Source organism: Taudactylus pleione, unplaced genomic scaffold (genome assembly GCF_031769625.1).
Source record: "Taudactylus pleione unplaced genomic scaffold, aTauple2 ptg000757l, whole genome shotgun sequence".
NCBI classification, from domain to species: Eukaryota; Metazoa; Chordata; class Amphibia; order Anura; family Myobatrachidae; genus Taudactylus; species Taudactylus pleione.
The window spans coordinates 2,599,072-2,615,405 of record NW_028285159.1 but is presented as its reverse complement, the minus strand read 5'-3'; the positions used below and the strand labels follow the sequence as shown (position 1 = coordinate 2,615,405).

Genomic DNA, 16,334 nt, shown 5'->3' with positions numbered 1-16,334 from the left:
CAGGCGTGTCAGTGCGTTTGAACTCTAGTTGCATGGGAGTACATAAATTAGCCTTTGCGATGGCATACGTAGCTTGAGTGCTTACTGTGTACAATGAAGTTAGCAATTTCTAAGTAAGGTCAGGGCTGATGTAATTCTGCATGAGTGACCGATGGTGCTCGATATTACCGATGGTTTCACTAAGTTTTGCGGATGTGTGTAAGGGGATGTGGGCATCCTTAGTGTTAGGCTGCGATGGCATTGCGATTGCAAACATTAGTATATGTTACCAGTGCATCTGTGTGCAATTACAGAGCTGTGATTGCAATAGTGAGCCTTGCTGAATCAGGGCCGCAGTGCGGGGAGGTAAATGACTGGGGAAGCACTTGCTAGTATCAGAGCTTGATTTACAGATACCTATAAATGTAAGAACCAAGTGGGTTCATGTGGGCATTATACATAGGTGCAGCAGTATATAGTACTGGAAATTTGGTGTGTTATGATCAGGGCTATGTGGAAAAGGTATATAGGGGGGGCAGTGCCTCACCTGCCATACACTTTTTACTCCAGAGTTTTCACTATAAAAATTATTAGAATAATACAAAGAAGATATTTCCGCTTTTGGGGGGGATCGCAGAGGTCTGGAGTGGTGCCGGTTCCGGATGCCGGTGCATGCTTGGTGACAGTGAGGTTGTTGCAGGTGTGGGTCTCCAATGCATTTTGGCATACAATGCCTCATCAACCACCGCCGCCACACTCACGGTACCTACAGAGGCTGCAACCCGCACCATCCACCAACACCAAAGCACCCATCTCCACAAAGAATGCTTGACACATTACACAAACTCAAATCATACATGCCTACCCTCCCGGTTTTCGCGGGAGGCTCACGATTTTTCGGGTAACCCCCCGCACGGGTAGGCATTTCTCCCGCATTCTGCCCACTTCCTAGTGAAGTGGGCAGAATTAGGAGAATACCCGCGGCAATCGCGGGTCTCCGTGAAGGGGGCGGGGCTAAAGCTGTGATTCTGCATGAATCACAGCATTTGGCCCGCCCCCTATGTAAATTTTGTCCAATCGTGGTAATTTTACCACGAGGGGCGGGGCTTAATGACGCGAATCGTCAAGCCCCGCCCCCGTCGGCCCCCTGCTGCTTCTCTTACCCGGGCTTCTCCCGGGAAGAGAATATTAAAGGTAGGCAACCCTGACTCAAATACCACATCCCACACATATAGGAAGAGCGCACCTGACCCTATATCCATTCACCTCAGATGCACAGGACCTAGTACTCCTGTTTTTCAGGTGCAGCACTCCACACCCCATCCCCCAACATTATCCCCCCCACTATCGTATACACATACATCCACCCACCCTCCCCTCCCCCCTCCTCATTTGGATTAGCGCGGTTCACTTCCATATTTTACCTCTTCAGATACTAATCTATAAAATGCCTGAATGGTTCACACCATACTTGCCAACTCTCGCTCATTGTCAGGGAGACTCCCTGAAATAGTAGCAATCTCCCTGTCTCCCTGAAGAGTCTAGCAATCTCCCTGATTACACCTTACCCCCATTATGAAGCTGTTATATTAAAAAACAGAGATATATACATTCAAATGGGATCATTAGTGTCATTTCCTTGCATTGGTTATTATAAGGCACAATGATCCCTATGAAGTTTTGAAAAGTATTAGTGTGTTTTCATCAAAAAACAGATCTTACTAACTGCTTTTGGGCTTGTTTACATTTGGATGTAAGTCAGGTTTAGGACACGCCTCTCAGATTTATCAGTACACGCCCACTATAACACACGCCCATAGGTGCTGCTTTCACAATCTCCCTGAAATGCTTTTTCAAAAGTAGGCAAGTATGGTTCACACTCAAGCTATAATATATGTTTTATGTTGCCTAGATGGCAAACATTAAGTCACATTCATCAACACATGCTGTTACAGTATAATGTGAAAATATGTGGCTTTATATGATCTCTGCTTTTCACCTAATTGCTTTTATTTGCGTACTTACATTTTTCAAGATGTGTGGCAGTGACAGGTGAGGTTTAGATATTGTAGTCTCAGGAGCCCTGGTCCGCGCCATATACTCATGGTCTCCAACGGTCAGTGCTTTGTGAAGACTGATGCATGCTGCCTTCATGGGCCGCAGCACAAGCTCCGCATACTGCTCTGCAATAATAGACAGAGTGCACACCACGTCACTGCCTTGGATTCCCCTTAAAGCTGGGCCCTGTCCGTTGTGCATCCCAACATCCTAGGCAGCCCCAGCCCTGCGCCACACCATAGGTAACACCTACCGATTTTCCCTGGAGCAACATCGGCCCAATATGGAGAGTTACACACTGGAGCGATATCGGCCCGATATAGTTTCCAGCAGAATCGGAACGACATATCGGCCGTATCAATCAGTGTGTACAGCCAGTCTCCCGCGGTCATTAGCGATATCTTCCGGTCAACCATAATGCACAGCCAACTAGACGATATCGCATGCGGCTGATATCGCAGCATGTTCTGTTCACAATTCTCCCTATCATTTTTGTGCCACCTGGACAAAGAGCAGTACAAACTATTTATAGACTATACATGTAGAACAAAATTACCAGTTTGAAGTTGAACATTGTATCGTGGAAAGTTGTACGTACTTCTGAAAAAATGCTCTATTCCAACTTGAAATTTGATTTGTGACATTTTCTTTTACAACTTCACTTGTCTCTACTGTACCTGCAATATCAGCAAGTATAAAATGCAATCTTTTCTGTAATATAAAGAGCACATACAGTACAGTACAAGACGCAATCGAATCAACTTTACTATATTGTGCCTATGCATTTGCCGCTTTAAAAATTATAGTAACCTTTTTTATGGTTGCACTAACTGTAAGGTGGCTTTATATGAGCACTAAAGTTTTGTTTCTGGATGATTTTTGTTGCAGAAAGACATATTAACCATATTCAACTGTTCAAATATTAATATGTTTATTGTCTTCACCATAATACAGCATAAAAGACAACTCTTCATCTGTACTACACCCATTTTGACCTTATTTAACGCACTGATTGATATTTTTCAGCTGTTCCTCCCTTTAATATTAAATATATACAACATTACTTATAAAATAAATCACAACAACAGGAGTTGGCTTCAAATTAGAATACATTTTAGTTGATATATTTAAATTATCTTTATTTATTAAGCTTAGTATGTTGGCGCACAACAAGAACAAACATAAAACGTGAAACATTCAGGTTTTGTGAAACTCTCCCACATTATTCACACCTGGCTGGGCAGTGTCAAATGCCCTCACAAGAGATAGGGGTCTATTTACTAAGCAGTGTTAGGAGACAGAGTGAAAAGTGATAAGAAAGTGATAAGGTGCCAGCCAATCAGCTCCCAACTGCCATCTCACAGGCTGTGTTTGAAAAATGACAGTTGGGAGCTGATTGGCTGGCACCTTATCACTTCCTTATCACTTTTCACTATGTCTCCTAACACTGCTTAGTAAATAGACCCCATAATCACATAAATCATTGGCACCCACTAAACAAAATAAAAAAAGTTACCGCTAAAGCAACTCCAAAATACCCCTTAAAATACCTTCTAAGAACTTAAAATACCCTTCATCCCTAAAGGCCCCTATACAGCAGAGATTGATTGCAGCAATCGTGCAATTTGCAATCGATTGTGTATAAAAATCTTTCCCTTTTTCAATTGATTGCAGAATTGCCACATTCGATTGAAAAAGGGAAAGATTTTTATACACAATCGATTGCAAATTGCATGATTGCTGCAATCAATCTCTGATGTATGGGGCCTTAAGATGTACACCATCAGCCATGTAAAGATGAACATCCTTGAATCGAATCAGCCTATGCTCCATCACATAGAAGGGAGGAAATATGTGCCCACTCCACAAGGAAGCAATTCATAATAATCTAGTGAGGAAAAAAGGCTGCTATCTAAGGGTTCTACTAACACCCTATAAGGCAATAAAAACACGAAAATAAAGAGGGGAAAGAGGCAGTACAAATACAAATTAACCTAAGAAAATATATAATAAAATATATAATATAATGATATGTTAACTTGGGTGTATATTCATGAGCTCCAAACCTCAAAATATAACAATAATAATATATTCAATAACAGATCATAAACACACATATAACATATAAGTCACAACAATAAAATTATTTAAGAAAACAAAAAAAACGGCTAAAAATACTCTCAAATGGGCCGTCTAATATAAAAGAAGTATCAGAAAATATTGTCACTGATGTAATGCAAAGATCTTGTTAAAAGTCATATATTGTCTGTATTGTTACACAGAGGCTTCAAATAAATCTATTCTTCAATGCAATGTAATAATTTATCAAACAACTGATAAAAGGAGAGTACAATGTATATTCTTCAATTGGTGTAAATATATAATGCAAATAGTGCTAAAAAGTGTAGAGCTTGTTCATAAAAAATAATTCCACTTCTCTGTATGCTCACGTATGAGAGAAAGCAGGCCAGCACTATGTAGTGAGTTGTCTGTGTGAAAACGGAGCTGCAGGTGGATCCAGCAGGCTGCTCAATACTCCTGTATCCTGGATATGTGAGAAAGCAGGTCTCTAAGAAAAAGAGCAAGACAAAGTCAGGTGTGCTCTATGCTGTAAAGCGGAGATAAAGCCTGTGATAATTGCTGAGAAAATTAACAGCAATATGGAGAGGTGAAGAACAATTGTAGATAGTCCAAAGCCCTTAACACGTTTATCGCCTGGATAGTTTCTTTAGATTCTCTTCCCACTTTGTTGTGCTACACAACCCTGTTAAGGGAAAACATGCAAGAAATGCCAAATTCAACTCAGACTGGAGTGCAGGCAACATGTTCTTAAGTCTTAAGCCCCGCCCCCTCATGGCAATTTTGCCGCGATTCGCGGGTAAATATTGAGGAGGCGGAGCAATGCCGGGTACTTCAGATAGTTTTACTAATAAAAGATCTCACGTAACAAAACATTCCGAAAAAGAGGGCCGATTCCGCCGACTTTGCAGGCACCACTAACTCACCAACTCTGAAGTGAGTTAGTGGTGCCTGCAAAGTCGGCGGAAAGGCTATTGAAAGGCTATTGCAAAAGCCACTTTAATCGACATGGGTTCATAAACTGAAAAACAAACACCCTCAACAGTTGTTAATGGGTGTGGATGTTTATAGGCTGATGCCTGTCCTACACTGCAGGCGCTGTTCTTGTCCAACCCATTAAAGTCTCAGTGATTACAAAATCCTTAGTGGGATCGGGACACCCATTCAAACCTGCAAAATTAGTAACGCCAGCCAATCACTTTTTAATTTATGGAAGGGACTGAAGGGTGCTGCTACGGCTGGACAGGTGTGGCTGCTCCTCTCCCCAGACATGTTATATGCAGATAGTTCTGCTGATTAGAGCTCTCAGTAGCGACAACTGCGATTGGAGCAGAAGTGGTGAATTGTGCTTGAACTGAGGCACAGTTGTCTCCATCTCTGTGAGCATTATTTTTGTCTGTAGGGTGCAGAAAGTGAAACAATACACATTTCTTGATTTCTTGTTGTTTGGAAGTATTACGTAAAATAAGGAAACCATATGCAGCTGATATATATGCGTTTAGTCCAGAAACATTCACCGAACATCAGCTCAGCCAATACAACAACATTACTAGATGATTCCCTGTATTACTGTATAAAATATGAAACTTGAAATCAGAGAGTCCATGTGATTTTGTTTATATGATAAATAGTCCAATTCTGAGATATAACTCTCAATTCTTTGTCACATATGCAGCAAACATGTAATGTTAGGAGAAAATTGGGTTTTACAGGCATGTGTGCAGTACATGTGAAATAGTTATAAAGCAATGTGCACATTTGTTAAATCTTAAGTGGGAAGCATCAATATCCTGCTTCTAAAAGTGTAAGCTTGTATTGTCATATGTGCATTAGCCATAATGTGGGTAACCAATGTGCTATCCAGTAGAGATGTGCGCGACCCCTATGTTTTGGTTTTGGATTTGTATCTCCCCTGGTTTTGGATCTGGATCTGGTTTTGGATCTTTTTTCTTGGTGTTTTGTTTTTAAGTTTTGGTTTTGGATCTGTATTTTTTCCCAAAAATTATATAAACAGCTAAAACCACATAATTTGGGTATATTTTTGTTCCTACAGTATTATTAACCTTAATAACAATCATTTTCAGGCATTTAAATGCATTTGTAACAACCTCACAGCTCACAATATTTATTTCACTATTTTTCACCAATAAAGACCAAAGGCTGCAGCGAGCTGGCTGGCTATAGTAAGCAACAGAGCAGTGGCACAAACGCACGGGAGTTTAAAAAAATATAGGTCATCTATGAAACGTTGCCACACAGCAGTAGCAGACAGGATGGCAGTTTAATAAACTATAATAATGTCAATCGGCAATGCCCCAAATTGTGCAAAATGTAAAGAAAAGAGGTGCAAGATGGAATTATCCCTCCCACCAGGGGCGGAGTGGGCCGTCGAGAGGCTGGGCCAGTTCCCGCTGGGCCGGTCCCCTTGGTGGCTGGCGGCCGCCCAGCCCACCCTTCAATGAATGACCCTCGTCCCACTTCCGCGATCCTCCGATCGGGCAGCTGCAGAGTGCAGCAGCGTGACGGGAACCCTCCCTTCAATAGACTAACCCCTCCTCGCCCGGGCCTCCGCTGCCGTGACCGAAGATTAGCTCCGATGGGGCAGCTAAGCTGCTGCACAAATTAAACTTAATGACATAAAAAAAAAAAAAAAATGGCCGACAGGGGAGCTGCTGTGCATGCCCAGCTACAGTAGCTCCTCCCATAAGCATTTGCGGAGCCGTCAGTCAACACGGACGGCCCTGCCTCCAGACCCTCCTAAGCCCGCCTCCAGGCTCCTACACAGGCAGCAACGCAGACCGGAAGATCCTGGCTCCACTTGCGGTGTACCCTCCTTTCCTCAACCTCCGACGCCGGCCGTCAGCTACACCATGCAGGAGGGTGGGGTGTGAGCAGCTGTGCTTTCAGAGTGCCAGGTGATACTGTTGAAATGGTGTCATATAATACTCAATGCTCTGGTATGTTCAACTGTAGCATTAAGTAGCTGTCTACACATGTAATGGAAGCTATACATGTTTTATTAAAACCTGCAAAGTCGTTTGCATTTCAGCTGTTTACAAAATGATCCCTGCTTTCCACTATGGCTCCCTTCCTGCCCCTGCTTTCCACTATGACTCCCATCCTGCCCCCTGCTTTCCACTATGACTCCCATCCTGCCCTTACTTTCCACTATTTCCCATCCTGCCCCTGCTTTTCACTATGACTCCGATCCTGCCCCCTGTTTTCCACTATGACTCCCATCCTGCCCCTGCTTTCCACTATGACTCCCATCCTGTCCTTGCTTTCCACTATGACTCCCATCCTGCCCTTGCTTTCACTATGACTCCCATCCTGCCCTTGCTCTCCTCTATGACTCCTTTTCTGCCCTTCTTTCCACTATGACTCCCATCCTACCCTTGCTTTCCACTATGACTCCCATCCTGCCCTTGCTTCCCACTATGACTCCCATCCTGCCCCCTGCTTTCCACTATGGCTCCCATCCTGCCCCTGCTTTCCACTATGATTCCTATCCTGCCCCTGCTTTCCACTATGACCCCCATCCTGCCCCTGCTTTCCACTATAACTCCCAACCTGCCCCTGCTTTCCATTATGACTCCCATCCAGCCCTTACTTTCCATTATGACTCCCATCCTGCCCTTGCTTTCAGTATGACTACCATCCTGCACTTGCTTTCCACTATGCCTCCCATTGTGCCCCTGCTTTCCACTATGACTCCCATGCTGCCCTTGCTTCCCACTATGACTCCCATCCTGCCCTTGCTTTCCACTATGACTCCCATCCTGCCCCTGCTTTCCACTATGAATCCCATCCTGCCCCTGTTTCCACTATGACTCAGATCCTGCCCTTGCTTCCCACTATGACTCCCATCCTGCCCATGCTTTCCATTAAGACTCCTATCCTGCCCCTGCTTTCCACTATGACTCCCATGCTGCCCTTGCTTCCCACTATGACTCCCATCCTGCCCTTGCTTTCCACTATGAGTCCCATCCTGCCCCTGCTTCGCACTATGACTTCCATCCTGCCCTTGCTTCCCACTATGACTCCCATCCTGCCCTTGATTTGCACTATGACTCCTATCGTGACCCTGCTTTCCACTATGACTCCTATCCTGCCCAACCTTTCCACTATGACTCCCATCCTGCCCTTGCTTTCCACTATGACTCCTATCCTGCCCTGCCCTGCTTTCCACTATGACTCCTATCCTTCCCTTGCTTTCCACTATGACTCCGAATCTACCCCTGCTTTCCACTATGACTCCTATCCTGCCCCTGCTTTCCACTATGACTACTTCCCTGCCCTTGCTTTCCACTATGACTCCCATCCTGCCCCTGCTTTCCATTATGACTCATATCCTTCCCTTGCTTTCCACTATGACTCTCCTCCTGCCCTTGCTGTCCACTATGACTCCCATCCTGCCCTTGCTTTCCACTATGACTCCCATCCTGCCCTTGCTACCCACTATGACTCCCATCCTGCCCTTGCTTTCCACTATGACTCCCATCCTGCCCTTGCCTACCACTATGACTCCCATCCTGCCCACTGAAATCCACTATGACTCCCATCCTCCCCTGCTTTCCACTGTGATTCCCATCCTGCCCATGCTTTCCACTATGACTCCCATCCTGCCCCTGCTTTCCACTATGACTCCCATCCTGCCGTTGCTTTCCACTATGACTCCCATCCTGCCCCTGCTTTCCACTATGACTCCCATCCTGCCCCTGTTTCCACTATGACTCAGATCCTGCCCTTGCTTTCCACTATGACTCCCATCCTGCCCCTGCTTTCCATTATGAGTCCCATCCTGCCCCTGCTTTCCACTATGACTCCCATCCTGCCCTTGCTTTCCACTATGACTCCCATCCTGCCCTTGCTTTCCTCTATGACACCTTTCCTGCCCTGCTTTCCACTATGACAACTATCCTGCCCTTACTTTCCACTTTGACTCCCATCCTACCCTTGATTTCCACTATGACTCCCATCCTGCCCCTGCTTCCCACTATAACTCCCATCCTGCCCCCTGCTTTCCACTATGACTCCCATCATGCCCCTGCTTTCCACTATGATTCCTATCCTGCCCCTGCTTTCCACTATGACTCAGATCCTTCCCCTGCTTCGCACTATGACTCCCATCCTGCCCTTGCTTCCCGCTATGACTCCCATCTTTCCCTTGCTTTCCACTATGACTCCAATCCTGCCCCTGCTTTGCACTATGACTCCCATCCTGTCCTTGTTTTCACTATGACTCCCATCCTGCCCTTGCTTTCCTCTATGACTCCTAATCTGCCCCTGCTTTCTAATATTACTCCCACCTGCCCTTGCTTTCCACTTTGACTCCCATCCTGCCCTTGCTTTCACAATGACTCCCATCCTGCCCATGCTTTCCACTATGACTCCCATCCTGCCCTTGCTTTCACTATGACTCCCATCCTGCCCTTGCTTTCCACTATGACTACCATCTAGCCCTTGTTTTCCTCTATGACTCCTTTTCTGCCCTGCTTTCCACTATGACTCCTATCCTGCCCCTGCTTTTAACTATGACTCCAAATCTGCCCCTGCTTTCCACTATGACTCCCATCCTGCCCTTGCTTTCCACAATGACTCCCATCCTGCCCTTGCTTTCCACTATGACTCCCATCCTGCCCTTGCTTCCCACTATGACTCCCATCCTGCCCTTGATTTCCACTATGACTCCCATCCTGCCCCTGCTTTCCACTATGACTCCCATCCTGCCGCTGCTTTCCACTATGACTCCCATCCTGCCCCCTGAAATCCACTATGACTCCCATCCTCCCCTGATTTCCCCTGTGACTCCCATCCTGCCCCTGCTTCGAACTGTGACTCCCATCCTGCCCTTGCTTCCCACTATGACTCCCATCCTGCCCTTGATTTCCACTATGACTCCTATCGTGACCCTGCTTTCCACTATGACTCCTATCCTGCCCAACCTTTCCACTATGACTCCCATCCTGCCCTTACTTTCCACTATGACTCCTATCCTGCCCTGCTTTCCACTATGACTCCTATCCTTCCCTTGCATTCCACTATGACTCCGAATCTACCCCTGCTTTCCACTAAGACTCCTATCCTGCCCCTGCTTTCCACTATGACTACTTCCCTGCCCTTGCTTTCCACTATGACTCCCATCCTGCCCCTGCTTTCCATTATGACTCATATCCTTCCCTTGCTTTCCACTATGACTCTCCTCCTGCCCTTGCTGTCCACTATGACTCCCATCCTGCCCTTGCTTTCCACTATGACTCCCATCCTGCCTTTGCTAGCCACTATGACTCCCATCCTGCCCTTGCTTACCACTATGACTCCCATCCTGCCCCCTGAAATCCACTATGACTCTCATCCTCCCCTGCTTTCCTCTGTGATTCCCATCCTGCCCATGCTTTCCACTATGACTCCCATCCTGCCGTTGCTTTCCACTATGACTCCCATCCAGCCCCTGCTTTCCACTATGACTCCCATCCTGCCCCTGTTTCCACTATGACTCAGATCCTGCCCTTGCTTTCCACTATGACTCCTATCCTGCCCCTGCTTTCCATTATGAGTCCCATCCTGCCCCTGCTTTCCACTATGACTCCCATCCTGCCCTTGCTTTCCACTATGACTCCCATCCTGCCCTTGCTTTCCTCTATGACACCTTTCCTGCCCTGCTTTCCACTATGACAACTATCCTGCCCTTACTTTCCACTTTGACTCCCATCCTACCCTTGATTTCCACTATGACTCCCATCCTGCCCCCTGCTTCCCACTATAACTCCCATCCTGCCCCCTGCTTTCCACTTTGACTCCCATCATGCCCCTGCTTTCCACTATGATTCCTATCCTGCCCCTGCTTTCCACTATGACTCCCATCCTGCCCCTGCTTCGCACTATGACTCCCATCCTGCCCTTGCTTCCCACTATGACTCCCATCATTCCTTTGCTTTCCACTATGACTACAATCCTGCCCCTGCTTTCCACTATGACTCCCATCCTGTCCTTGCTTTCACTATGACTCCCATCCTGCCCTTGCTTTCCTCTATGACTCCTAATCTGCCCCTGCTTTATAATATTACTCCCACCTGCCCTTGCTTTCCACTATGACTCCCATCCTGCCCTTGCTTTCACAATGACTCCCATCCTGCCCATGCTTTCCACTATGACTCCCATCCTGCCCTTGCTTTCTCTATGACTCCCATCCTGCCCTTGCTTTCCACTATGACTACCATCTAGCCCTTGTTTTCCTCTATGACTCCTTTTCTGCCCTGCTTTCCACTATGACTCCTATCCTGCCCCAGCTTTTAACTATGACTCCAAATCTGCCCCTGCTTTCCACTATGACTCCCATCCTGCCCTTGCTTTCCACAATGACTCCCATCCTGCCCTTGCTTTCCACTATGACTCCCATCCTGCCCTTGCTTCCCACTATGACTCCCATCCTGCCCTTTATTTCCACTATGACTCCCATCCTGCCCCTGCTTTCCACTATGACTCCCATCCTGCCGCTGCTTTCCACTATGACTCCCATCCTGCCCCCTGAAATCCACTATGACTCCCATCCTCCCCTGATTTCCACTGTGACTCCCATTCTGCCCCTGCTTCGCACTATGACTCCCATCCTGCCCTTGCTTCCCACTATGACTCCCATCCTGCCCTTGATTTCCACTATGACTCCTATCGTGACCCTGCTTTCCACTATGACTCCTATCCTGCCCAACCTTTCCACTATGACTCCCATCCTGCCCTTACTTTCCACTGTGACTCCTATCCTGCCCTGCTTTCCACTATGACTCCTATCCTTCCCTTGCTTTCCACTATGACTCCGAATCTACCCCTGCTTTCCACTATGACTCCTATCCTGCCCCTGCTTTCCACTATGACTACTTCCCTGCCCTTGCTTTCCACTATGACTCCCATCCTGCCCCTGCTTTCCATTATGACTCATATCCTTCCCTTGCTTTCCACTATGACTCTCCTCATGCCCTTGCTGTCCACTATGACTCCCATCCTGCCCTTGCATTCCACTATGACTCCCATCCTGCCCTTGCTAGCCACTATGACTCCCATCCTGCCCTTGCTTTCCACTTTGACTCCCATCCTGCCCTTGCTTACCACTATGACTCCCATCCTGCCCCCTGAAATCCACTATGACTCCCATCCTCCCCTGCTTTCCTCTGTGATTCCCATCCTGCCCATGCTTTCCACTATGACTCCCATCCTGCCCCTGCTTTCCACTATCACTCCCATCCTGCCCCTGCTTTCCACTATGACTCCCATCCTGCCCCTGCTTTCCACTATGACTCCCATCCTGCCCCTGTTTCCACTATGACTCAGATCCTGCCCTTGCTTTCCACTATGACTCCCATCCTGCCCCTGCTTTCCACTATGAGTCCCATCCTGCCCTTGCTTCCCACTATGACTCCCATCCTGCCCTTGATTTCCACTATGACTCCTATCGTGACCCTGCTTTCCACTATGACTCCTATCCTGCCCAACCTTTCCACTATGACTCCCATCCTGCTCTTGCTTTCCACTATGACTCCTATCCTGCCCTGCTTTTCACTATGACTCCTATCCTTCCCTTGCTTTCCACTATGACTCCGAATCTACCCCTGCTTTCCACTATGACTCCTATCCTGCCCCTGCTTTCCACTATGACTACTTCCTTGCCCTTGCTTTCCACTATGACTCCCATCCTGCCCCTGCTTTCCATTATGACTCATATCCTTCCCTTGCTTTCCACTATGACTCTCCTCCTGCCCTTGCTGTCCACTATGACTCCCATCCTGCCCTTGCTTTCCACTATGACTCCCATCCTGCCATTGCTTCCCACTATGACTCCCATCCTGCCCTTGCTTTCCACTATGACTCCCATTCTGCCCTTGCTTACCTCTATGACTCCCATCCTGCCCCCTGAAATCCACTATGACTCCCATCCTCCCCTGCTTTCCACTGTGATTCCCATCCTGCCCATGCTTTCCACTATGACTCCCATCCTGTCCTTGCTTTCCTCTATGACACCTTTCCTGCCCTGCTTTCCACTATGACTCCTATCCTGCCCTTGCTTTCCACTTTGACTCCCATCCTACCCTTGATTTCCACTATGACTCCCATCCTGCGCCCTGCTTCCCACTATAACTCCCATCCTGCCCCCTGCTTTCCACTATGAATCCCATCCTGCCCCTCCTTTCCACTATGATTCCTATCCTTCCCCTGCTTTCCACTATGTCTACCATCCTGGCCCTGATTTCCACTATGACTCCAATCCTGCCGTTGCTTTCACTATGACTGCCATCCTGCACTTGCTTTCCACTATGACTCTCCTCCTGCCCTTGCTGTCCACTATGACTCCCATCCTGCCCTTGCTTTCCACTATGACTCCCATCCTGCCCTTGCTAGCCACTATGACTCCCATCCTGCCCTTGCTTACCACTATGACTCCCATCCTGCCCCCTGAAATCCACTATGACTCTCATCCTCCCCTGCTTTCCTCTGTGATTCCCATCCTGCCCATGCTTTCCACTATGACTCCCATCCTGCCGTTGCTTTCCACTATGACTCCCATCCAGCCCCTGCTTTCCACTATGACTCCCATCCTGCCCCTGCTTTCCACTATGACTCCCATCCTGCCCCTGTTTCCACTATGACTCAGATCCTGCCCTTGCTTTCCACTATGACTCCCATCCTGCCCCTGCTTTCCACTATGAGTCCCATCCTGCCCTTGCTTCCCACTATGACTCCCATCCTGCCCTTGATTTCCACTATGACTCCTATCGTGACCCTGCTTTCCACTATGACTCCTATCCTGCCCAACCTTTCCACTATGACTCCCATCCTGCTCTTGCTTTCCACTATGACTCCTATCCTGCCCTGCTTTCCACTATGACTCCTATCCTTCCCTTGCTTTCCACTATGACTCCGAATCTACCCCTGCTTTCCACTATGACTCCTATCCTGCCCCTGCTTTCCACTATGACTACTTCCTTGCCCTTGCTTTCCACTATGACTCCCATCCTGCCCCTGCTTTCCATTATGACTCATATCCTTCCCTTGCTTTCCACTATGACTCTCCTCCTGCCCTTGCTGTCCACTATGACTCCCATCCTGCCCTTGCTTTCCACTATGACTCCCATCCTGCCATTTCTTCCCACTATGACTCCCATCCTGCCCTTGCTTTCCACTATGACTCCCATTCTGCCCTTGCTTACCTCTATGACTCCCATCCTGCCCCCTGAAATCCACTATGACTCCCATCCTCCCCTGCTTTCCACTGTGATTCCCATCCTGCCCATGCTTTCCACTATGACTCCCATCCTGTCCTTGCTTTCCTCTATGACACCTTTCCTGCCCTGCTTTCCACTATGACTCCTATCCTGCCCTTGCTTTCCACTTTGACTCCCATCCTACCCTTGATTTCCACTATGACTCCCATCCTGCGCCCTGCTTCCCACTATAACTCCCATCCTGCCCCCTGCTTTCCACTATGAATCCCATCCTGCCCCTGCTTTCCACTATGATTCCTATCCTTCCCCTGCTTTCCACTATGTCTACCATCCTGGCCCTGATTTCCACTATGACTCCAATCCTGCCGTTGCTTTCACTATGACTGCCATCCTGCACTTGCTTTCCACTATGACTCTCCTCCTGCCCTTGCTGTCCACTATGACTCCCATCCTGCCCTTGCTTTCCACTATGACTCCCATCCTGCCCTTGCTAGCCACTATGACTCCCATCCTGCCCTTGCTTACCACTATGACTCCCATCCTGCCCCCTGAAATCCACTATGACTCTCATCCTCCCCTGCTTTCCTCTGTGATTCCCATCCTGCCCATGCTTTCCACTATGACTCCCATCCTGCCGTTGCTTTCCACTATGACTCCCATCCAGCCCCTGCTTTCCACTATGACTCCCATCCTGCCCCTGTTTCCACTATGACTCAGATCCTGCCCTTGCTTTCCACTATGACTCCTATCCTGCCCCTGCTTTCCATTATGAGTCCCATCCTGCCCCTGCTTTCCACTATGACTCCCATCCTGCCCTTGCTTTCCACTATGACTCCCATCCTGCCCTTGCTTTCCTCTATGACACCTTTCCTGCCCTGCTTTCCACTATGACAACTATCCTGCCCTTACTTTCCACTTTGACTCCCATCCTACCCTTGATTTCCACTATGACTCCCATCCTGCCCCCTGCTTCCCACTATAACTCCCATCCTGCCCCCTGCTTTCCACTTTGACTCCCATCATGCCCCTGCTTTCCACTATGATTCCTATCCTGCCCCTGCTTTCCACTATGACTCCCATCCTGCCCCTGCTTCGCACTATGACTCCCATCCTGCCCTTGCTTCCCACTATGACTCCCATCTTTCCTTTGCTTTCCACTATGACTCCAATCCTGCCCCTGCTTTCCACTATGACTCCCATCCTGTCCTTGCTTTCACTATGACTCCCATCCTGCCCTTGCTTTCCTCTATGACTCCTAATCTGCCCCTGCTTTATAATATTACTCCCACCTGCCCTTGCTTTCCACTATGACTCCCATCCTGCCCTTGCTTTCACAATGACTCCCATCCTGCCCATGCTTTCCACTATGACTCCCATCCTGCCCTTGCTTTCTCTATGACTCCCATCCTGCCCTTGCTTTCTCTATGACTCCCATCCTGCCCTTGCTTTCCACTATGACTACCATCTAGCCCTTGTTTTCCTCTATGACTCCTTTTCTGCCCTGCTTTCCACTATGACTCCTATCCTGCCCCTGCTTTTAACTATGACTCCAAATCTGCCCCTGCTTTCCACTATGACTCCCATCCTGCCCTTGCTTTCCACAATGACTCCCATCCTGCCCTTGCTTTCCACTATGACTCCCATCCTGCCCTTGCTTCCCACTATGACTCCCATCCTGCCCTTTATTTCCACTATGACTCCCATCCTGCCCCTGCTTTCCACTATGACTCCCATCCTGCCGCTGCTTTCCACTATGACTCCCATCCTGCCCCCTGAAATCCACTATGACTCCCATCCTCCCCTGATTTCCACTGTGACTCCCATTCTGCCCCTGCTTCGCACTATGACTCCCATCCTGCCCTTGCTTCCCACTATGACTCCCATCCTGCCCTTGATTTCCACTATGACTCCTATCGTGACCCTGCTTTCCACTATGACTCCTATCCTGCCCAACCTTTCCACTATGACTCCCATCCTGCCCTTACTTTCCACTATGACTCCTAT

At 47.9% G+C, this 16,334-nt stretch overlaps 1 protein-coding gene and 1 long non-coding RNA gene across 3 annotated transcripts in view; one reads left to right on the top strand and one right to left on the bottom strand.

Moving 5' to 3' along the window:
* Nucleotides 1–4,877, bottom strand: part of LOC148477027 (uncharacterized) — a 78,911-nt gene extending 74,034 nt beyond the window's left edge. Inside the window, exons 1-3 of one of the 2 annotated variants that reach the window (XR_015872574.1) lie at nucleotides 4,488–4,877; nucleotides 2,636–2,714; nucleotides 2,005–2,162 (exon numbers count right to left, since the gene is read on the bottom strand). This is a non-coding gene — a long non-coding RNA (uncharacterized LOC148477027). Of the gene's footprint in view, nucleotides 1–2,004; nucleotides 2,163–2,635; nucleotides 2,715–4,487 lie in introns of those variants that run through there. The other variant, XR_015872575.1, reaches the window with a different exon arrangement.
* The window catches only part of BNC2 (basonuclin zinc finger protein 2), a 664,637-nt gene that overhangs the window by 96,322 nt on the left and 551,981 nt on the right, over nucleotides 1–16,334 (top strand). The gene's annotated exons all lie outside the window — the stretch shown is intronic.